The sequence below is a fragment of the Dermacentor andersoni genome, chromosome 3 (genome assembly GCF_023375885.2).
Source record: "Dermacentor andersoni chromosome 3, qqDerAnde1_hic_scaffold, whole genome shotgun sequence".
NCBI lineage: Eukaryota > Metazoa > Arthropoda > Arachnida > Ixodida > Ixodidae > Dermacentor > Dermacentor andersoni.
In genome coordinates, this window is record NC_092816.1 from 109,206,668 (window position 1) to 109,230,323 (window position 23,656).

Consider the following 23,656-nt stretch of genomic DNA (forward strand, 5'->3'; position numbering starts at 1 on the left):
TTCTATGAGGGTATATGCGTGCGCGAAAGCTCGCCTTTTTTATATTTATTCGCTGTTTTCTCATAACAAAGAAGCGTCAGTTGTCATTCGGCAACAAAGAAGCGTCAGTTGTCATTCGGCACCTGTCCTGTGTACATGCACCCCTTCCATTTTATTTATTTATTTATTTATTTATTTTACCGTTTCAAATATGGTTCGCACTGCAAGCGCGAGATGCATGGGAAAAAAATCACGCGCGAAGTGGCACAGCAATGGTGCTGGCGGCGTTTCATTTCCTGCAAGCTCCTACAACTTAAATAATAATAACACCGAGGGTTCCTTGCGTGATGCAGCTACGGTTTTTTCCGCGAGGTGGCACGTCAAGAGAAAAGCTGCAAAACCAGCTGTCAACTCTCAAATGAGCCGATAAGTGCTTGACTCAAGTGGCAGGAACGTTCCGTGCGCCGTGAGACGTGCAAGTGGCAAGCGCAACAGCCATGCACATTGTGACGTATATATTGCGGTGTCAGGCGGGTGACCGATCACAGCGTAGAAGCGTAAAGACCAATCGCGAGCGCGCAGCTTTACGAGATCGTGTCTTGGTGGGAAAAAAAAAGAGAAAAAAATTGTCCTGAGAAATGTCTTTACTTTGTGTTTTTTTTTTTAATCTCTCTGTATACAACAGGCTCTTTCGCGTAGAAAAATCAGGCAGCAATGCACAAAAGTATTTACTCGAAGACACTGCTCTCAGTGCGAGACGAGGGTACGCAACATAGTGGCGCGCGAGTAATGCGTGCAACCGGGATTTTTTTTTTTTTTTATCGCCTTGAGGCTCGCGACTATCTACGATCGACCCTTCGAATTGAGTAGCGTTTCTTTACAATATACAATACGCTCCCGTTATCTGTAAGAATAATATAGGAGCGAGCAGCTATAAACTTTAGTAGAACTTGTTACTTTAGCCCCTCTTCAGGGACACGAAACAACATAAGTCGCCCCAACTGCCATCACTCGGAAGTGAAGTTGTCAGTTTCCTTATACATATAGATATAATCAACGAGAGGATGCGATAATCAGCATAGTCCTCCTCATCTCTATAGTCGCGGACAAGTATCTGCAGCTCAATGCGTTGGCGGGCTAGTTGGTGCGAATCCATGAATACTTTGTTTAGCGCAAAACAATAGACACAAGAAAGACGACAGGACAAGGCGATATAAAGCGCCTTGTCCTGTCGTCTTTCTTGTGTCTGTTGTTTTGCGCTAAACAAAGTATTCAAGTATCTGCAGGTATGAAGGGAAAGCTACGGAGGGAAGGCGCGCGCAAGTGAGAGCGCTTCTGAATAGATCCCGCGTTTTCACCCACGTTGGTTTAGGCTGGGGAAGACAGAACATAAACACCTTATTAGAAACAATTAAATGAGACAAAACACACCGCAGAACGTAAAAAGTTTGCTTATTTTGCAGCTTTTCCCTTTCGCGTCCGGGCAAACGCGAAACCGTCGCACGCGGAAGCGGCGTCGATTCAGCGTCTGTTCCGAGCGACCAAAAGCATTGTCAAACGCTGGCGGACTGTACTTGGAGTGGTAACACACGTGCAGGTGCTTCGCCCCCGTAGCTTTTTCCCTTCACAGCCACAGAAAGTTGCCCGCTAGTTATAACTGACTCGCGTGAGGACTTTTGAGGAATGGCATCAACGGAGCCGAATGCGAAAAGAGCTGAATTGCTCTGTCACACACAGGCGCAGCCCCCAGAGCGGGTGCGCGCGCTCGAACCCTTTCCGCGAGGACCGTGCGACTTTCGCGTTCCTGCAGGCGCGTCGCACGGGAACAAATGAGCGGTGTGTGTGTGTGTCTGTGTACGAAGCGGTCAGCCGTGGAAGATGTCGGCACGCAATTACACGTTTGTCTCGTCGCAGCGCGAGAACAATGCGCTTCCGCGAACAACCGCTTCTCCCTTTTTTTTTTTTCTTTTTTCATCTCTCGCTCTCAGTTTCTTTCCTCTCGGAGGAGAAAGCCCGTGCGGGGTCGTGTGTGTACAGCTTCACACGGTGAAACGCTTTGTTTTTCGCGTCCCTCTCCGCCTCACGTATTGTCCCGCTGAGTCATTCACATACCTTTTAAACTTTCATTCTTCATTACATTCTGTTTTCTTTTCACAGGCCTTTTCGTTTTTCATTGACCTGTGGCCCTTTCCGCCACGGGCCGACGAGCTTGCGAGCGTCCACTTAATGCTTTCTTTTATAGAAGCGTCAGATACGTGCATCTCTCGTTACCGGGGAACTTTCTCTTCCCACCAATGTTCCCATGCGAGCCAGGTTGTGAAGACTCGGTAATTAGGTGGTACATGAACGCACGACCTCTGCAAAAAAAAAGAATAGGGAAGCCAAACGACCGTGTGACCGCGCAGTACTGTACGCCATTGCATGGTCCGCGTACCGGGGTCCCCGTATGAAAATTTCAATGCTCCTTAGCCCGAAAGACTAAAGGGAACGGAGCTTTTTCCCTCTCCTTAGCTTCTGAACGCTATAGCTGCGGCATGTTTAAAGTAGCCCCGCTAAGAGGGCTGTGAAACAGATATGGCTACTCGTGGAGTGGCCTCCACATTTTCGGCGAAAACCAAGTAACAAAAGGGTTATTCTTGCATCACGCAGTTAGGAACGCTTTTCTGGACGCATTAAACCTTTTTCTCTGAATTTCAACTCTCCGAAAATGCACCCCTGTTACATTTTACGTTATTAATCTTTGTTCAGCATCTCCATCATAGATTCGAGAAAATTACGATTAAATAAGTGATTCACAGAGTCATTCCAACTTATGCAATGCTGTGTCTATACTGTGGACTTCTATTGCATGCTCACGACACGTCGAGGCATTTTCTAATACTGAAGTTCACTCAAACTCGAATCTTGTTGCTTCCTTATACAGTCAGACGGACAAGCTCAGTGATGACTCTCTCTTACATCTGAGAGGAAAAAAGAAAAAAAAATGATACCAATTTCTGGGAGGCAGGTGCTTCACCAGGTGTCGGTTAGGCGTAAATGCACTACACCGAGCATAAACAAACACAGAAGGAACAGGCAGAAGAGACGATATATACTCCGTGTCAGCTTTCCCTTCAATCTCTTCATCCTCTGCTTTCCGCAATACAGCGAATAAATATACGGGATGACGAAAGCAACGAAACAACAACGACCACAACGATTGTAACTTATCCGTCTTCCGCTAAACCGTATGCTGTATGACCCTACAGTAAAGTTAAGCACAGCACGCCGCCTCCGCGGTTCACATATAGTCGGCTTCCTAATTACCCCCCTCCTGCAGAGGCGAACAATAACACGATTATTTTTTTCTCGCCGTCACATTCGTTTACGGCATTTCGCTGTCCGCATCAAGGTCACGCTGTCCTCATACCGTGCCTGGCACGTCGCCTGGTCCATGGCAACTTTATCTCAGAGTGACCTCGCAGACTCTTCCCAAGCGAGCCTTCTTCTCACACAGAAGGCGCCGTGGATGTCCTGCGGCCCTGTCTCGCTCCCTCCAGCTTAACCCTAAAAAAAGAAAGAAAAAAGAAACGCATGCGAAGACCAGAACACAACGCTGCTACTACCTACGCGCGCAGGTGTTCGAGTGCCGCTTGTTTTTGCCTCGTGGCCCCCGGAAGCTGCAGCGTCCCGAAGAGAACGCGGCGGCGACAATTGAAGCGGTTGTCGCCCGCAAAGCCTAGCCCGAATTCGTGCGTGCGCGCGTACGTCCCCAACGCACGCGACCCGGCTTGTCGCTGCAGGACACGCTAATCGCGGCTAATTGGCCGCCTCCCGAAAACAAACGCGAAGCGCTGCGGCGCGACTTAAGAGACGTGGAGAGGGCCGGCGGCGCTTTTAACAACGAACAGATCCCTGCACCCCTCTCTCTCTCTCTCTGTCTCTCTCTCCAACTATAGCCAAGCCCTCACCACACGTTGCAGAGTATACAACGAGTGGCCATATGCGCTAGCGCTTATACGTCCCCGCGTAAGCTGCGCTTTCAAGAGCGAAGACAAAGCGGGGAGCGTGGGGAGGGGTGGGGGAGGGAGGCTTCTCGCAGAGAACCAACCGCTAATCGGCTTTTTCCCTTGGAACTACCTACAAGCCTCGTCACACTGCCTCGTTTTCTACAGTACAGCGTTCGCGCATATTATGCGCCTGTGCGCATACCTCTGCGTGTATACAGCTGCGAGTCCTATAAGCGGCCGGACTAGTTAGGGGGGCGTCCGCGCGAACTTCCGCGAAGTGCCCGAGACGCCACTGCGCGCGCTATAAAAAGCGCGAGGTCCGAGAAAACAATGGAATTGGCCAGGTGCAGAGAGAGAGAGCGCATTCCTTGCCATCGCCTGCAGGCAATCAAAGCGGCCTTCAACCGAAGACAGAGGCTCCGCTAACCCTCATCCCATTGCGCCTTTTCTTCTTCCTCCTCTTTGTCGTCGTCGCCATCATCATCATAATCTGTTGCAGCTTTTCTTCCTTTTTTTTTCGCTGCTTCATGTTTTGAAAAAGAAAACTGCCGCCCCCTCCCTTCAGTATACCTGACAGCCAGAGAGAAATCGCTCGCGCCGCGATAACTGCGCTGTAAATCGGAGGGACAGGGTGGTCGAGACACTTCCCCATATATAGACTCGCATGAATTGTATACACGTATGTCCTCACACGACGAGTGCGGGCGAGGACATTATGCAGCTTTTGTTATGCGTTTTCCTTCTTCTTTTTACTCTAAAGTATAAGACGGCAATACGAAGCACGGTACCTGACTCAACCCCGTATTTTCAAACGATCCTCCACTCGAAGATCTTCCTCCGCTCAGCTGAATTCAGCACACTGAAAACGGCGTTATCCTTCTATACGCTACAGAATTATGGAGCGTCAATAAAGTGCAGTGACCACTTTTGCTGAGGCGTGGCGCTGGCATTCACTTCCTTGAGTCGAGATAGAGGGCTGAGTTGAGGAACGTTCTTGAATACGAGGTGTTAATCTATAGGTCGTCATTTCATTTAATCTGTTAGCACATGGGCCCCAAGCGATTAACAACTCATAATAACAGACAATTCCTGCTTATACAACGTTAACGAGCCAGGACCCGCCGTGGTTGCTCAGTGGCTATGGTGTTAGGCTGCTGAGCACGAGGTCGCGGGATCGAATCCCGGCCACGGCGGCCGCATTACGATGGGGGCGAAATGCGAAAACACCCGTGTACTTAGATTTAGGTGCACGTTAAAGAACCCCAGGTGGTCGAAATTTCCGGAGTCCTCCACTACGGCGTGCCTCATAATCAGAAAGTGGTTTTGGCGCGTAAAACCCCATAATTTAATTTTTAATTTTTTTAACGAGCCAGGCGCGAGAACGAGAGAGGTGACTGATCGGCAAGGCGATTCCAGTCCTACGAGGTGTGAAGTCCTGTGTGCGACACACGTTCATTCCGAGCTCGTCACTGTGATCGACGCGCAAATAAATACACGCCACGTCAACGTACTCCATATGTGACTGTTATTATGATTTTGGGTGCTCGTCAACCGGCAATGAAAATTTTGGCCGCACTGAAGTTGGCCACACTGAGAGCGTGGAAATTTGAAGACAATGGGACGCACAGCGGCTTGCATGGCTTTCCTCACGGCGCCTTAATTATAACCACGCACCACGGCAACAGGAGAACCACCGCACCCAGGGTACATAATACAACGCTGGAAAAAAATGAAGCTATTAAGTAACGCCCGAGCCATGTATATATGCGAGGTCTGGATGCGCCGCGTGGCACTTCCTTTAAAAAATGTGCGCATCACCGCTGTTTATTACGTCATGCTAAAGCGCATCCGCGAGGCCGCAGCAAGGATATCGTCGTTGCCCTAAAGCCAAGCGTTAATCTTTCGCCCGCTTCTTCCAAGGTCAGGTGTATATAATAGCGCTTTATCTGTATGCTCCCTATAGCATGCTTCCCCCTTCTTCTCTTGCGCCGGAATACAGACGCCTCGCCGCCGCGGTAAGTGGGTCTTTCAATTCTCCTCTGAGCGTCGCTCGACTCACTCGGTTTTCTTTTCACCCATTGCGCGCTTATACAGAGGCCCGAATCGAGATCAGACGCACGTGCCAAAAGCGGCCGTCTCAATCCGTGCGCAGACTGAATGACAAAACGTTGGCCTTGCCCCCCACACACACACACACACCTCGAACGAGCGAACAGACGTACCGCGTCGTCTGCAGGACGAATTGACGGCCCATTTAAAAGTCGGATCGCGCGCAGTGTCGCAATGACTATAGAGCTATACAGAGGCGGAGACTTGGCCCTGTTCAGTCTGTCTGTCTCAGACTCTGCGCGCTCTATTATACATGTCGGTAGATGCGGAGAACGCCTGTACGTTGAAGAAGTGACACGAAGAACTACAGCTGAATCAAGTTTGAATCTTAACATCGTCATTATTGTCATCAGCAGCAGCCTATACTGGGTGTCTCAGCGAACAGCTTCAAACATGTTTAAAGGTTGCCTGTGGCAGATAACACAATTCTAGTTCATAGCTCGAAGAGGCAGACGTTACTTGAAAACACAAAAAGAATATCTGAAACGCATAACTGACTAATTAACAAAATTCACTATTTATGTTCTTAGCTAATACCTTAAGGCCCATATTGCAATTTACAGATTCTAGCCCTGGAGTTCGCAAGGCGGATCCACTTGCAACGAATTCTCAGGATGACACCAGTTTCGAGATACTCATTCCCGAACTATGCGGAGAAATGTATTCGCGTTCCGGTTACTTTTGTGCTTCAGTGCCTAAAACGACGCTTTGTGAAGAAACTACCAGAGGCAATAATTCAAAAATTCTTGAAAGTGTTCGCTGAAACACCCTGCCGGTATAATATGTCCAGTGCAAGACGAAGGACTCTCCCAGCGATCTCCTATATACACCCGCCTGGCGTGTAGGGTTACTTCATCGCATGTCTGCAAGCTTTCTCATTTCATCACAGCGCCTACCTAGCTGATTCTCTGCCGTCTCCGACTGTGCTTCCCTTCTCTTGGCAGCCGTTCTGTAACGCTTAGTATAGACCACTTGTTATCTGCCCTCCCCAATAGATGACTTGCCCAGCTTTAATATATCGGCTATCACCGCTTCCTTCTTTTTAGACTCCGATTACGAATGCACATACACAAGTCACTCTATTGGAGTCAGTCTCTCTCTCTCTCTCTCTCGTGTGTGTGTGTGTGTGTGTGTGTGTGTGTGTGTGTGTGTGTGTGTGTGTGTGTGTGTGTGTGTGTGTGTGTGTGTGTGTGTGTGTGTGTGTGTGTGTGTGTGTGTGTGTGTGTGTGTGTGTGTGTGTGTGTGTGTGTGTGTGTGTGTGTGTGTGTGTGTGTGTGTGTGTGTGTGTGTGTGTGTGTGTGTGTGTGTGTGTGTGTGTGTGTGTGTGTGTGTGTGTGTGTGTGTGTGTGTGTGTGTGTGTGTGTGTGTGTGTGTGTGTGTGTGTGTGTGTGTGTGTGTGTGTGTGTGTGTGTGTGTGTGTGTGTGTGTGTGTGTGTGTGTGTGTGTGTGTGTGTGTGTGTGTGTGTGTGTGTGTGTGTGTGTGTGTGTGTGTGTGTGTGTGTGTGTGTGTGTGTGTGTGTGTGTGTGTGTGTGTGTGTGTGTGTGTGTGTGTGTGTGTGTGTGTGTGTGTGTGTGTGTGTGTGTGTGTGTGTGTGTGTGTGTGTGTGTGTGTGTGTGTGTGTGTGTGTGTGTGTGTGTGTGTGTGTGTGTGTGTGTGTGTGTGTGTGTGTGTGTGTGTGTGTGTGTGTGTGTGTGTGTGTGTGTGTGTGTGTGTGTGTGTGTGTGTGTGTGTGTGTGTGTGTGTGTGTGTGTGTGTGTGTGTGTGTGTGTGTGTGTGTGTGTGTGTGTGTGTGTGTGTGTGTGTGTGTGTGTGTGTGTGTGTGTGTGTGTGTGTGTGTGTGTGTGTGTGTGTGTGTGTGTGTGCGCGCGCGTGCGTGCGTGCGTGCGTGCGTGCGTGCGTGCGTGCGTGCGTGCGTGCGTATGCGATTCCACCTACGGCCAGTTTTTTTTGCATTCCCTTTCCTTTTTATTTCTTTATTCTCTTTTTACTTCAACTAAGAACTACGAATAATTTCCTCTATGCTGTCCTTCGTGTCGTTGTCTGTTGGCTTCTTATGATCTGACTAATAAAAATCAGGCCCCTCGGTTTGCTTTCTTCTCGTATACATATATACACATACACACATAAACAATATAACTGCAGCCGCACCAAATCGCCCGCTCCAGCTTGTATATTCCATATACCGTCTAAGGCGCGTCTCTCAAAGGCAGGCTGGCGCACGTGCATGTTCCACCCCCTCGCAGTGAGGATAACGCCGGTAAAACGAGCAAACAACTGAGCAACACAAAATGAAACGCAAAGCTACTTTCCAGCCGTGTTCTGCAAGCTCGCCCAGGGGGGCCTGGCCGCATTATGGCTTCACTGTCTCACCTCCACAATTTTATTACTCCTTTTCTCTCCCGCCTCCCATTTCTCTCTCTCTCTCTCACACACACAGTAAGGCGCGCGTCTCTGGCCAACGCCTCCTCCTACGCACATCTGAGATCGCGAGGTCAGAATTGTGCAAGCAGGCTCCGGGATGGTGAAAGAGCGAGAAGCAGCAATGCACGCCTGCGACCGGCCCGAGAAAACGACAATGGCCTCTCAGCTGGACGCTCATCAGAGCAGCGCCGCGGGAACCGCGCCGCGCCCGCCACTGCTGTGCGCGAGCGTGTGTGAGTGTGTGCAGGCCGTGCTGCGCGACTCGCCGTCCGGTGTCCAGGCGTGACAGCTCCCACTTCGCATAGAATGCGCTGTGTACACATACGCCTGGCACCCGACGGTCGGCTGTCCCAAGTCGTGCCCGGAAAGAATGGGCAATATAACCTGCTTTCTGCCACGCAGGGATCCCACGGAAATGCAGGTACAGCCCCTGCGTGCACAAGTCGTCTTCGTCATCCTGAGGGTTGTGTTTCGATAAACTTACGTAAACATTCACCAGAAAAGCTACGGAGCTGATGAGGCACAGACTTCAGCAAGGGCGCGTCGTACGAGACATTCTGTTGCACCTCGATCGAACCTTTAGTGAAGGTAGGGAAACGCAGCAAATTGACATAAGATTTTCATTACCGACTTTTGTAAAGACGTGTGCTGCATCATTACCTCGTGGAAGTTGTGCCTGAATATCCCATAAGTGCACACAGATGCTTACGACGCTTCCGTATAGGAAAGCAAATTCGATGTAAGTATACGTCAAAGAAGAGAGAGAGAGAGAGAGAGAGAGAGAGAGAAGACGGAAATTATAAAGGTGGATTACACTTCTATTACCGATGTGTATGGTTTAGTGCAAGGAAAATCTCGCAGAACTTTAGAGTATACTTCTCAGTGATTGATCGATACGTTGTCTCTACGCTCTTCTACGCTGTTCTTATGTAATCGCTTTAGAAGCGCGCTAGTCCCGAAGACTGGGTTATTTCAGTATTTCATTTGCAGTTATTGTGTTTCTTTAAGTGCTAAGGCAGTTGCGTCTGGCCTCAACAATCGGAGTGCCAACGAAAACGTCGCGAACCGACAGCTTGTGCAGCTTGTCCAGTTGTGTGACAGTTTGTGCAGCATGTGCAGACAGCTTGTGCAGCTATGTTCTTACGATTTTTGGCCGCGTATGTGCACAGGTTTTCTGCAAACAACCAGTTTGGGAAGTTTAATAAGACCCCAATAAGCCAAAATACATGGACGCGTTAGGGACTACTATATTTTAATAGCATATACCTTAGACAAAAGGTCGAGTCTATACGCTATCTGTAAGAAAACGATGTTCTTTCGTTGTGTGTCTTCTCTTCTCTTGTTTTTTTCTTTATTTTTTTTTATTTTTTGAGGACGTCCGAGGCCATTTCCCCGTGGCCTCTTCGCTTTGCGCAACAAAGGCGAAAAACAGGCGAATGCATATAACCAACGCGCGCGTCCGTGACACGCCATCGTCGCGGAGACGAACCGTCGGCTGCATTTCCTCGCGCACTCGCCGCGTCCATCATCCCTCCTCCGCAGTGTTGTCCCCCGGCCGTCTCGGACGGCACACAAAGCAGCAGTGAGCGCGACGAAAAACCCATCGGGGCGTGCACGGGCGGAACAGGCCTTGTGGCCAAGAAGAAAAGGAGAAGCAGAAACGAGAAAGCCGCGTCGAGTGTGTTCGGCCTCGTTCCCCTTGCGGCCACGCCGCACGGAGGCGGCAGTCACGAAAATTGATCACGTGCTCGAGCATGCGCAGCTTTAAAAAGGGCGTTGCGTTATATGCTAATGGCGCCGAAAGCTGGCTGCACGCAGGCGGCTTCCTCCTGTGCGGGATGGAAAGCGTATATGCGCGAGGCGTGAATCAGCAGCAGCAGCCTCAGCCTCGATCCTCCCAGTGAGAGAAATGCGCGACGAAGGACGGCCGTCAGTGTTGTCCGTGGTCAGTGTAGACCATGGTATCTGTGTAGTTCAATGCGCAGCAGGCGTCTTAAGCCTGCCACTGTCGGTGCGGTATAAGACCTCGCTTTCGTCGCAAGTCATCTGCGACTCGTTTCTGCTGGAGTCGTTTACAGGAGGCACCGCGGCATCGAGAAACCTTCGAGCGCCTTCTTCTCTCAATGTTTGTAGGTCTACATTGCTGGTACGGCGCTGCGCCTGGCAGCGCATCTGACGCGTGCAGGAGAGAGAGAGAGAGAGAGAGAGAGTACAAAGATAGTGCCGAGTCCCAAATGGAATGTTTATTATAGACTTTTCCGCTGGATACGTTCAACTGCACTTAACTTGTCGATCGAAAGCTTAACGAAGGCTCGTAACAGAAAGGGAAGCATATTACACGCATCTACAAAGCGCTGACAACGGAAAAGCTGCCGACCGCGTTGACTTCCAACTGAAGTGTTTAGGTTTCGGTCGTGAGTCGCCCCACTGTGTTTGAGTATTCTCTCCCCACTCCCCTTCAGTCTTTCTGCGCTCCGGCAACCTTCCGCGCTGTGGGAAAAGTTCCCTTATACCACACCATGTCCACAAATCCCTCCCTTCCCCCCTTCTTCGCATTATTATACGTTGTTCCTGAGTGGCCGTATATAAGCTAAGCCGCGTGATGCAAGTCTTCCATTACAGTATAGTTAACCCTGCTTCACCTACGTACGGTAAAATAAATCGATGGTGTGAGGGCAGCGACTCTGAACAATGGCCGCAAAATTGGGACCCGTTTTCACGGGACAATTCTTACTCTGTGACTGTTTGTAAGATCAAGTGCCGACCAATCGTGGTGATAGACATATCGTTAGCGAGGCCAGCTGCCCGCCGATGGCAAACGGCATTTACGAAGGAAAAGATTTCTGGAGTCGCCCCATATTCCCTGCTGTAAGAAAGCGTAAGAAAACTCCCCCGCCTCTGCGGTCGTACCAGTTCCAATCCTGCCTGCAGATTGGCCACGCTGCCTTTCTCCTTTTTTTTTCTTCTTCTTTGCTTTCTTTTTTACACGGCAATAATCGTGCGCATTGCCTGGCGACGTAGCAAAAACACGGGCATCTCTAGGTTAGGCCAGAGGTATTTCGTCGAGGAAGAAATTGCTTTGCATGAAGCCTTCGTGATGTCCGATATATATATATATATATGTAGGTATAACCACACATGCCACGTACGAATTCAACCCGCGCGGAAATCACGCCCGAATTTGTCGTAGTCCGCGCGTGCCGCAGCGGCCGCTGCAAAACGCGGCGCACATACCGTTAGCTCTGCTGATCGCAATTCTTCAGAGAGTGTATATATTGTTCCGCGTTATTTCTCGAAATACTCTAAAATAAAACGCCAGTCAGAGCTTATCTACCCAGCTACAGCTTTGTCTTGGGACATTTAAGGCAAAGCGGAAGCATAAACTAAGAAACGTTGGAAGCCTATACAGAGATGCCGGGTGCGTTGAAGAAGTAAAACTTCCTCGCTGCCAGTTTTTTTTTTTCTGCTGGGTCATTGAAGCATGAAGAAAACAAAATAAAAATAGAAAGACATTCAGCTTTCAAGCCTCACAAGCAGTGGCTGCGCCAAAAAATTCGAGCAGCATTTAAACGCACGATATACGAGGCCAATCGTGACTCACTGGGTGCTGTTCTCTGTTCTTTTTTACTTCAGATTCGGGAGCGCACACAACTACATATGAGTCAAAAAAGGCGAAGGACGGGTAAACGGTGCTGCCGGATCGTGATACCAATTTCTATATAGTTGCCCGAGGCTCACCAATTTCAGCGCGCGTAGGGACCCACTATGCATGGAGGAGGCTCGATAGATTTCAAACACAAACGCAGCGTTTCTACGGCACGATGGCGTAACGGGTACAGGCGCATAAATCAGCTGCGCGGCGTGCCACGTAAACCGGATCAAAACGAGAGATAGCGGTCCGAAACCTCCCCCCCTTCCCCTCCCCTCCCTTGCGCGCTTTCCTCGATAAAGCATACAGCGCCGTACGGAGCGGACAGGTAGCACAAAATTTCCAGGAACTGCTTGTATAGCGAGGCGATGGAAATTTAGCCGCACCCCAGTTCGTGCTCGTTCGCCTTGGACGCTCATATCGACGCATATTTGAATGCGCGGTTGAACCATAGAACTAATGAAAGAACGACCCTGTCGCCCGAGGCAACTCTCGGACAAGAAACAAGGAAACCACAGATTTCTCCGGGCGTCCTCTGGCGAAACGTTCATCCTTGAGCAGGACAGTTGACGGCTTTCCCAAAACGCAGCGTTACCATTGTGTCACAATGTTTACATTTTGTTAGTAAGGTATACGGTGTTTCGGTAGCCCATATTAATATTTATTTCAGTATTGCACTCTCACTACAACCTGCTTCGTGTTCTGCTTCCTTGCATAGTCCTCCTCGCCTCAATGTTACAATAGTGCCGCTAACCGTACAGCTCCAGTGGCGAATTATGACGGAGTGTTTTTAAGGCCTCCAAGTGTTTACATTCTTCTCAAAACATGACGCAAAGTGCACAAATATATATATATATATATATATATATATATATATATATATATATATATATATATATTGTAGTGGGTAACATGCATGTGTCGCTGTGCGGACTGCCACCGCTGCGGCGCGAGACCCGAGCTCGGGCTGCTGATGCGAACAGCTAGGACTCGCGATCAAGAGCCACTTGTGATACCGCATACGAGCTGCAATAAACCCCCTTTCAATATATATATCGCGAGTCCTAGCTGTTCGCATCAGCAGCCCGAGCTCGGGTCTCGCGCCGCAGCGGTGGCAGTCCGCACAGCGCCACATGCATGTTACCCACTACAATTGCCCCCGCGGTGAAGAGGAGCCATCCTGGCGACCTAAGGTGATGACACGATAAGGGGGTCGTGGTACGGCTTCAGGCGGCTGATGTGAACCGTCTCGCGGCCACGGCGGCGTTTGTCCGAAGATGGCGTCACCGGTTCGACCACATAATTCACCGGCGATGTACACGCGACGATCCGGTACGGACCCTGATATTTCGGAGCAAGCTTTGGGCTAAGGCCTAGAGATTGGAAGGGCAGCTGAAGCCAGACGTGAGAGTCCACGGTGAAGGACTGTGTGGGCTGCACGTTGTCGTGGCGATCTTTGTGGATTCCTTGGGTATCCGACGTGAACGAGCGAGCCAGTTGGCGGCACTCTTCAGCATGGCGAGCAACTTCGGAAAGAGGGGTGAATTCAGAGGCATCCGGATGATATGGTAGCATGGTATCGAGGGTAGTGGATGGTTCACGTCCATAAAGAAGGAAAAATGGGGAGAAGCCTGTGGTAGCCTGAACGGCGGTGTTATACGCGTACGTCACAAAAGGGAGGACATCGTCCTCCCTTTGCACTAGAGGACGGGTTGAGGCTGAGAGTCCTGCCACATGCTGTGATATGTTGTTTTGGTATCCGCGCCAAGCTGGGTGTCGGCATGGTGACCCCAGGGGAACCCGGCGCTGGCCAGGTTGCTTATGGAGGAGCGAATCGACCGGGGCCGGAAACGCAGCAGGCCGAAAAGATGCCGTGCTCTGCAGTAGTGGGATCAGGTGGCAGTCCGCACAGCGCCACATGCATGTTACCCACTACAATATATATATATATATATATATATATATATATATATATATATATATATATATTTCGGAGACCTGTAGCACGAACATTTAAGCCACATAAGGCCAGTCGCCATAATTAAAGAAAGATTAAATGATCACAAATATTGACCTCTTATTGATTATGAGTTACATTCTGAAAATAACTGAAATAATTGTTACAAGTGGATGCACTGGTTAATATTTTCTTGGGGTCCCCCTGACGCAAAAAATAATTCTACACTCAAGAGCCAGCTGTTGATTACAGGGCAGCGCGCGCCTAGATTCTCGTCAAACTTGGTAGTGCGTACACCTCTTAAAAAGGCGTTGTCTATACTCTTTTTACTCACGTCAGTAACATGACATGACAAGAACCTTATTTGAGCCCTGAGGGACTGAGATCTTGGGGAGCCAAAACCGAAGGCTCCCGAAGATCAAGTCGGTGGCTCCGCCCACGATGGAACCGGGAGATCAAGTCCCGCCGCAATGTCGTGGGCACTCTGGACAGCCTGTAGTTGAATGTGGAGATTGCTGCTCTTGAGAGATTCCTGCCGTTGTTCTTTCGTGATGGGTGGAGAGGCGTTAAGGGCTGGGCACAGCCAGAGCATGTGGTCAAAAGAGCATGAGTCATGACCACATTTGGGGCACGACTGTGAGTGTTCAGGATCTATCTTGTTAAGGGATCGAGGAGTGGGCGTAGATTGGCGTAGACGTAGACGGGCGAGTGGGCGTAGACGAACGGGTTTGTAGGAGTCTGAGTGTGGTAGCCTGAGGTTTGTTCAATTTGGGGTGAGGGGGTGGAAATGTCCTCCTGCCTAGTCTATAATGGGAAACAATTTCGTGGAAAGTACATAATGGATCTTTGTAGATGATCTTTGTAGATCTTTGTAGAAGCCTGGCTACCCGTGACAGCGCGGTGCGTGAAATTGCGCGCTCTCTGGTGGGCCTGCTCGTTAGTACGGTAGTGGGCCTACTCAAGTCAGTAATTATATTGTTTTTGGTAAACCATCGGTTAAGTTTACATTTAGCGCTACGTTCGACATTTCTATCCTGTCGTCCCTAGTCGGATTATTTCAAAGCGTATCCATGTGGAGACACCGTGACCGAGAGGGCTGTAAAGTGAATGAATAAATTTCGTTGACGCCGCGTTGCGAGTCGAAGGAACTGCGCCCGCCGCCGTGGTATACGTAGATTCAATAGTTTGAAACCATGAAAGCTTGAAGCACTCTAGGGGCACGTGAACAAAGACCAAAGATTGCGTCCCGCGCGCAGAGCACACTTCGACTGTATTATATATACAGGGTGTCCCAGCTAACTTTGGCCAGAGTTAAAAAATATGCAAATGCCAAGTAGCTCAACAGAACCAAGGTAATCTTGTTTGCCGTCGCTTGGAGCTAGTCAAACTATCTTCTTTCATTCCGCCGAATTACCTAATTATTCATAATTAATTAAATAATCATCTTCTCAAATATAATTAGATTAAAAGTGTCAATGAGAAAATTGTATACGAAAATATCCCGATACAGCTTTCTGTTGCTCAATACGTGCTGCATAAAAGCGTTTTTCCGAGCGTGAAAGAAGCCCGCGAATACACGCAAAGTGAGTGACTCGAGCGGCCATTGGCGCGGCAATTTGCGTGCATTTGAGGGCTTTTTTTCACGCTCGAAGAAACGCTTTTATGTAGCACGTATTGAGCAACAGAAAGCTGTATCGGGATTTTTTCGTATACAATTTTCTCATTTACACTTTTAATCTAATTATGATATTTGAGATTATTATTTAATTTATTCTGAATAATTAGGTAATCAGGCGGACTGAAAGGACTAGCTAGCTATGACTAGCGCCAAGCGACGCAAACAAATTTACCTTGGTTCTGTTGAGCTACGTGGCATTCGCATATTTTTAAACTCTGGCCAAAGTTAGCTGGGACACCCTGTATATACGAACCAGGGCGGCAGTATACACTGGTATACGCGAGGCAAACAAGCGCATTATTGTTGTGCACAACAGGGCATTCGTTCCGCTCTCGTTGCGAATCGAGAACTTCGGCCGCGCATATCCGCGTACTCGAGTCGAGACCCCGTGTTATATATGTTACAATGGACGAAACCGTTTAAATTGCTTGCACGCGAGAGACCCCAAAAAGGCACGCGCACACGTGTCGTAAGACATTCGCAATTACACGCTGCCTATATTACGTGCTTGCGTTCCGTGCACGCGACGCCCATTGTGCATGTGGTATAACCATAGAGTGTGCGTGCAGGAACATTTGTGTATACACGAGACTCGGACGGTGCATACAGACACGCACTTCTGTACAAGTAGTGCGTGGCTGCTATAGGTGTATAGTGCGAGGCGACAGACGCGCGTGGTCGCGTGACTTGGGCTGTCACGGAAGGTATACGCACGAGAGTTGGCGAGGTCCATGCCACGGAGCCGCAATTACGTATCCGCTGCGACCCCCGTGCGGTCAGTTCCACACTATATATATAGCGAATTCACAGCTCGCTCGCGCGTGATCCTGTAACAGTAAAAAATTTACCATGCGTACGTGCAAAACACGCGTATATACCTCCGTCGGCACATTTATATAGCACATACAGCATAGTTCTTCGAGTCGAATCGGAAACGCGAACTCCGCCACAGCATTCGCCGACGTTTCCGCGCTGGCAATCGGATGTGCCCGTGACAAAAGTCGTGCGAGAAAGCGCGTCCCAAATAGGGGGTTGACCCGCGAAGTTACGTATAAAAGTGTCTGACGTACACGCAAGCAGTGGCTATAGATAAATCTCGATTTTCACCCCTGAGATAGGCTCACGACCGTTTGTCTATAGATAGACTGGGTCATCCTCTTCGCTCAAATGCATGGAACGCAGCGACTCGGAAGTCCAATATCACACAGCGACGGGGCAAGGGGAGCGTTTCGTGCGCTGCGCTTCTCGAGGTGCATACGTCGCTGCAGCCGCACAGCCACACCCTGGCGTTGCTGCCGCCTCTATACCGTATACCACATGCATATATGTACGCATACATCGCAACGTCTACCGATGTACTGGATAAAGCGTATAAATCTCGATACCGTCTGGCCCTCCAGAAGACGCTGTACAGAGCACGCTCTTCAGTACAACTATAGTGAGCTAGGAGGCGCGGTGCATATTTTAGAAGTGTTCGTGCCTTTCTTTCATAATTACGCAGCATAATATAATTTGCTTTCTTTATGAGTGTCAATGAATGAATGAATGAATGAATGAATGAATGAATGAATGCGCATGTACTTGTGCACATGTCACCTACCTTCATGCATCTCCACACAGAAAGTAGTACACGTAACTTGATCATCAGTAGTATAGAAGGGGTCACGGCGTCCGTTGTACAGAGTTGATACACGATAAAATTATTCTCGTGCGAGGCAGCACAGGGCATGGATGGATGGATGGATACTATGAGCGTCCCCTTTCGAAAGGGGTGGTGGCTTACGCCACCAATCTCTTGCTGTTTTATTGCCTAATGTCGTACCTATTATAAAAAAAGAAGAATAAATGAAAAAATCTACGGTGAATTCCCATAACCAGTTTCTAAACACCTATAGCGAACTTTGTTTTCGTACGTCTGCGTTGTTTGTCGTTTCCCTACTTTTCTTCCACCAATCTTCCAATCGCCTCTTACTAATCTCTATTGCGGACATGCTTACTTTCCCCCTTCTCTCACTGAACCCAAGGGCTTCAAGGATGCCAGTGGTGCCTAAATCGACCGCTGGGCAGATATCTTCGCATTCTAATAAAACGTGCTCCATCGTTTCCCCAGCTTTACCGCAGCAAGTACCATGCTTCTTCTTCCTTCGTATATCTCGCTTTATAAGTGCGTGTTTTAAGGCATCACGATCTCGCTTCTAAAAGTAGTGAGCTTCCCTTTGAGTTATCACAAATTGTTTCTTTCCCGATTTCGTGTTTCCCCTCTTAAGTAGTTACTCATGGCAGGTTTCTTTTCCATTGCCACCACCCAAGGTGAAACGCTTAGCGCCACCTACGGGAGAAAGAAAAGTCATTTCCGACGCAGACGCGCCAGTCAAGTGCGCAGCAGCAAAGAAAGAAAAGCTACGCGACGCCCTTAGCAACGACCGCACGATTGTATTTTTTTCCCCGACCTTCACTCGACCGCGACGAGTTCAATGGCGCTGCCGTCGTGAATCGACTAGAATCGACGAGACTGCAGCGCTCCACATATAACGACTGTCGTCGATTGCGTCGTCTTCTGCGGGCCAGGACCCTCCGCGCGTGTCTCCACGGGTACTCCCCCCCCCAAAAAAAAAAAAAAAAAACAATAATAACAGCAGCGAAAACATCGACCCACCATAACGATCGACCGTGTCCCCACCGCGGCGACGCAAAACAACCCGGCGCACGGCACGGACACTGCTATAAAGCGCTCGCGCTGGCGCGCCACGAAAGAAACACACACGAGCCGGTTACCAGGAGAAGCTCGATAGAGCGCGAGCGCAGAGAAATAAACACATAGATAGCGTTCGATGGGCCACGTCTCAAGGTCACGGAGCCTGCCGGATCCGGCCGCGCTCTGCCGCGATGGTGCAAAAGAGAGAATCGCGAGAGCGGCCGCAGGCGACGTCCTGTACGAGGAAGCCCCGCAGCTCCCTGTCTATACGCATACATTATACTGCACGGTACAGCCGCTGGCGGTTGCTGCTGCTGTTCTTAGAAGTGGACGTGATCAATTGCTCTGTCGGCGCGCGAGCGAACAGCCAATGGCTGCAGCCGCGTTGGCCGATGCCAATGCTGCCGTGATTCAGCGAAGGAGAAGTCGGGGACATGAGGCCGGCTTTCTCCGGTCGCGCATGGCCGTCAAGGCGCAGAGCTTACAAGGATGGCGCGGCGCCACTGGAAGCGCTTTGGTCCGCAAGAAAGGAGCTTATATGCGTAACACGGGGTTATGTGTCCTACATTGTCACGAAGGACGATTGACGATGTCTTCGTGAACCAAGATGGAAGTTATTAGGCTGGTTGGTTCGACACTTAGGAACTGTAAAAACAGTGAAGAAAGAGACGAACAAAAAGGTAAATGTGAGACACTTATACAGGCACCGAATAACAATTCGCGAGCCGCGTAAGCCTGCCGTAAATCACCCTGTCCGATAAGGAACGCCCTGCACTCCCTGGACTGCAGAGCACGATAATCTAGATTTCCGCGCCGACTGGCATAATATCGTTTGACGTTTTGTCTGAAGTCGCTTTGCAAGCCACCACAGTGACCGTTCGTAAGTTGCGATTTGCATTCCCGCTGCTGCAAGTGTGCGCAGATAGTGTTGGCTCCGTCCCGCCAACTTTCTTTTTTGTCCCTTTATCTCTCAGTATAGTTTGGGAAACCGGACGTGCGTCTCCTTGACCTCCCGTGCCCTTTATTTGCTCTCCTATCGCTGGGATAAGGCCGCACATAGTTCTCTGCTAATATTTGTATGACGTTTTACTATTGTGAGCCTTATGCAAAAGAACATACCTTCGCACAGTAGCCATCAGTATGCGCACCGTGGTCGAAACGTGTGTGTGTGTGTGTGCGTGTGTGACCGATAGAGATTAGATAGATAGATAGATAGATAGATAGATAGATAGATAGATAGATAGATAGATAGATAGATAGATAGATAGATAGATAGATAGATAGATAGATAGATAGATAGATAGATAGATAGATAGATAGATAGATAGATAGATAGATAGATAGATAGATAGATAGATAGATAGATAGATAGTGAGAGAGAGAGAGAGGGGGGGGGGCAGTGCTGTTTCCTCGGCTTATGGCACGTCATTCGGCCGCCAACGTTTTTTTCGAACGGTTTCTCAGTCTGCTAAATTTTCTTCGAACGGGGACGGCGTTCTATAGCAATTATCTCGCTTCCATGCGCGAGCCTGTCACACGCGATCGGTGCTGTACCTTTTATTTATACCATTGTGGCAAACATCGGTATATATATATGCAAGGTTCCTTTAAGGCGAACGATTCGTTTTTCTATAGTGTCGTGAGCCAATATACTGAAGTGTGACAGCACAGCGCAGTTGACTTCATTACATGACGGCCAACTATCGGAGGACTCGCATGCGAGTCGTGGGTGCCGGCTATCAACACGACAGCATCGCTGTTCCTCCTCGCTTTCAAATTTGGTCGCAGCGGGTGCATTTGCAATCGCAGCGAGGACATATCTGCCGCTCACCCCGTGTGTTCTCTTTCGTAAAGCTCGCAATAGCACGTGATCGCGGTAGTATTTCCTGCACTCGCGCGCATACAGAGACAACACATATACGGGACGGTGACTCACGTAGCGAGCTATCTGCATGTACACCTGCATACGGCAGTGCGCCACTTAGCGTTGATGACGGACGCGCGCCGATGCACCGCAAGCGCCAGTGCGGATTCGCCCGGCGTTTGCAATTAGCGAGATTGGCGCAGAACCAAACAGTCACGCTCGCTTGGTTTTACAAGGGTACCACTCAGCAAAACAAAAAACAAAAAGAATGTCTAGCTCACAGTCAGTCATTACGCTGCGTTATTTCTACCTGTTACTTCCTACATGTACGTACTTATGTTCGTCTGGTTTCAGGTCGTTAATATCCTCACGAGTGATATTATTCGGTAGTGCAGCTTGCTCGCCCTTATTCAGTGTTGGTGTATATTTTAAGCGTAAGGCGGTAAACAAAAATGGACGAGCGTTTCCTGGGCTTTCCAACTAAATCTGCTTTTAAAGCGCGAGCAAAACGAGGTCGCGCTGCGGTAAAAAAGGTAGGACTGCTACTCTAACTGCTTTGTCGCGCTGATAGAGTAGTTCCGCCATGCTCTGCTTACACAAGTAAGTTTTTTTTTTTTTTTCAGAAGTTGTATGCACTACTATGTCAGAGAAGAATAGTGGTCTGCACCTCATAAATGTGCTATACGGCACTTAACCGCAGGTAACACGGAAAAAAAAATGCAAGAAAAAGAGAGAAATATCTGAACACAAGTGTGAAGACAAGTGTGAAAGCAAATATGCGCAACGCTGTGGCGCTGCGCTAAGCTGCAAACAACGATGAAAAAGCGTTGTAGAACCGCTAAAAACACCGAAGCGTCAAAAGAGCAAAAGTTTCCCGATCGCAAAGAGCAAAAAGTGATAAAGCGCAAACACAAGCAGGGAGCAACTGCATACGCTATAGGATACGGCTAAATAGTCTGCAACGCCCCCTCCCCTCCTTAGTACCAGACGACACTTGTTGAGACCATAGCACCGATCGCTAGCGCCATTTTGACACAGCTCCCGAAACAACACAGCTAGGTGGCTGCCACTCCCGGACTCGCATAATTGGATAGCGCTTCAAAGAGGCGGAATTATGAATTCATTAATTCTGGGGTTTCCCGTGCCAATACCACGATGTCATTGTGAGAAGTGGTTCTTGTTGGGAAGGAGGAAAGGCTAGCACTATTTTCTGCAACCCATGCGGGTGCACGGCTCAGCGCCAGCAGGGTGGAGGAGATGGTATTAAAAGAGAGAGAGGGTAGGAGGGAGAAAGGTAGAGGGTCATAGAGATGGAAGCGAAGTAGTGGCGGATCAGGAAGCCCGAGGTGGTGGGATGGCCGTTAGGCTATCCGTCTTTGTAGAAATTTCCTATAGTCTCGCCGAGAGCTCCGGCGAGTCGAGGTACTCGACGACACTTAGGAAGGCTGGTAGCTGATTACGACAGGGGAAGAGGATATGTTCCTGTCGTGAACATGGGAGCCCCAGGCAGTGGAATGAGGCGCGCCGTAGTGGGGAGGGGTGGGGGTGGGGGGACTTCGGATTAGTTTTGACCACCAGGGGACCTTTAACACGCCCCCAATGCACGGGACACAAAGAGGTGGAGCCTATGTGGCACATTTCAAAATGATGTGGCATTGGAGCGGAGGCTACGAGGCGTGTCCTGGGAGACGTTCGAGATTGTACTAGACTTTGAGCAGACGGCGCCCTGGCGCAGACGGATGCATGTGTGTTCGTACGATCGCGCTCCCGCTTGGTTGACGCTGCACGGCTTTATGCTTCCCAATGACGTGGCACCGGAAAGTGAAATAGTGCGCAGACAATGTGACTCCTCCGGCTTCCGTAGGACAGTTTTCTGTTTTCAGTAATACCTACGACAGATTCAACAGTTCAAAAAAGAAAAAGAAGCAACAATTTCATTTTGTTACGAAGCTACGTGCGCGGCTGAGTATGTACACTTCCTTCGGGTCATTCCTGCACACTGCGCAGGAAGCGTTACCAAAGGCTGGCGCGTCAGAAACCGCAAGCACTCAGCTCTCAACAGACCCCACGCTGCTACAGGCTCAGAAACCAGTTCCACCCGCGGGTTTATTACTTTTATTTTTGTACGTGCTTCCCAACCTTAGGTCAACGAGAAAGTTTACCTTTCCTTACTCCTTGGCGGCCGCTTATCAGCACTCCCGACCACAATGACCCCTTCGCCGCCTTATTCCAGGGGTCGAGAAGAAAGCGTGCCAAAAAGAAAAAAAAAAGGAAAGCTGCGTCCGAAGCGCTCGCTTTGTTCATGGCGAGCGTTTGCCGAACCGTACACACGCCCCCAGAGAGCTCGCAGAGCACGCGTCGATGCGCGCACCAGTCTCGGTGTACGCACACTCGGTGCACGGCCACACGGTCATAACTGAACAACAAAACCGTGAAGTCCTAATTAAACAAATGCGGCGCAGCGGCGGCGTACAATTTCGCAACTGTCAGAATGCGCGAACAGGTTCTGGCTCTCTCCCTGACCCCCCCAAAGAAAACAAACTCTGAAACGCAGCGAATAAACTACGGACACGCGCGCACACACGTCGGCTGCGTACTGTGCGAGGTTGGTGTTTTCTCCGCCGCGATCTCTGGCAGAAGTGGCTTTTATCTAGCAGATTTCCAAAGATCACGGGGTGTCGGCTGGACGCCTGTGCAATTATTTCGGACGTCCGGCAGCCAAAGTGCACCGCGAGACGAGGCGATGGTGCACGCTTCTTCGACAGAGGCTTCGAGGGGTCCTTCCTCCCCCCCCCCCCCCCCCCCCCCACCCGACACCGTTCTGCGCAACAAGCCGAAGTGAGCGCCGAGAAAGCGACGTCCCTTTGTGCGTCCATCGTGGACGATTGAGGGCCGGCTACGCAGGCAATCTGGACGTCGCCACCGGCCTTGCAGCCTGTTTGCGCGACCTCTGACCTGGCCCGACGTGGTCTCCCACTCCTCCTCCTCGTCCATCTCTCGAACCTCTTTCTTTTGTTCGGAACGAAAGCCATGTAGTTGTGCACTTTAGTGCTTCGCTCCCGGAGGCACGTTGCCTTGGCAGAGTGCGTGTCTTTCAAAGATTTCGCCAGATGACTAAGAGCTTTGTTTAGATGAACTCTGCGGTGCAGGTCGAATCGGAAGTCGGGATGACCCAAACCGACACGATTGCGCATTCACACTTTTTTTTTTTTTTTTTTTGACAACCGCGTTCCACGAGTCAGCCCAACCCGTTCCATGTAGGCTGACCCAACCCGCGACGACGCTAGCGTTTACATGAACGCGACGGCCGTATT

At 49.7% G+C, this 23,656-nt stretch overlaps 1 protein-coding gene across 2 annotated transcripts in view; it reads right to left on the reverse strand.

The window, feature by feature from the left end:
• Positions 1-23,656, reverse strand: part of LOC126539654 (BICD family-like cargo adapter 1) — a 196,909-nt gene that overhangs the window by 86,246 nt on the left and 87,007 nt on the right. The gene's annotated exons all lie outside the window — the stretch shown is intronic.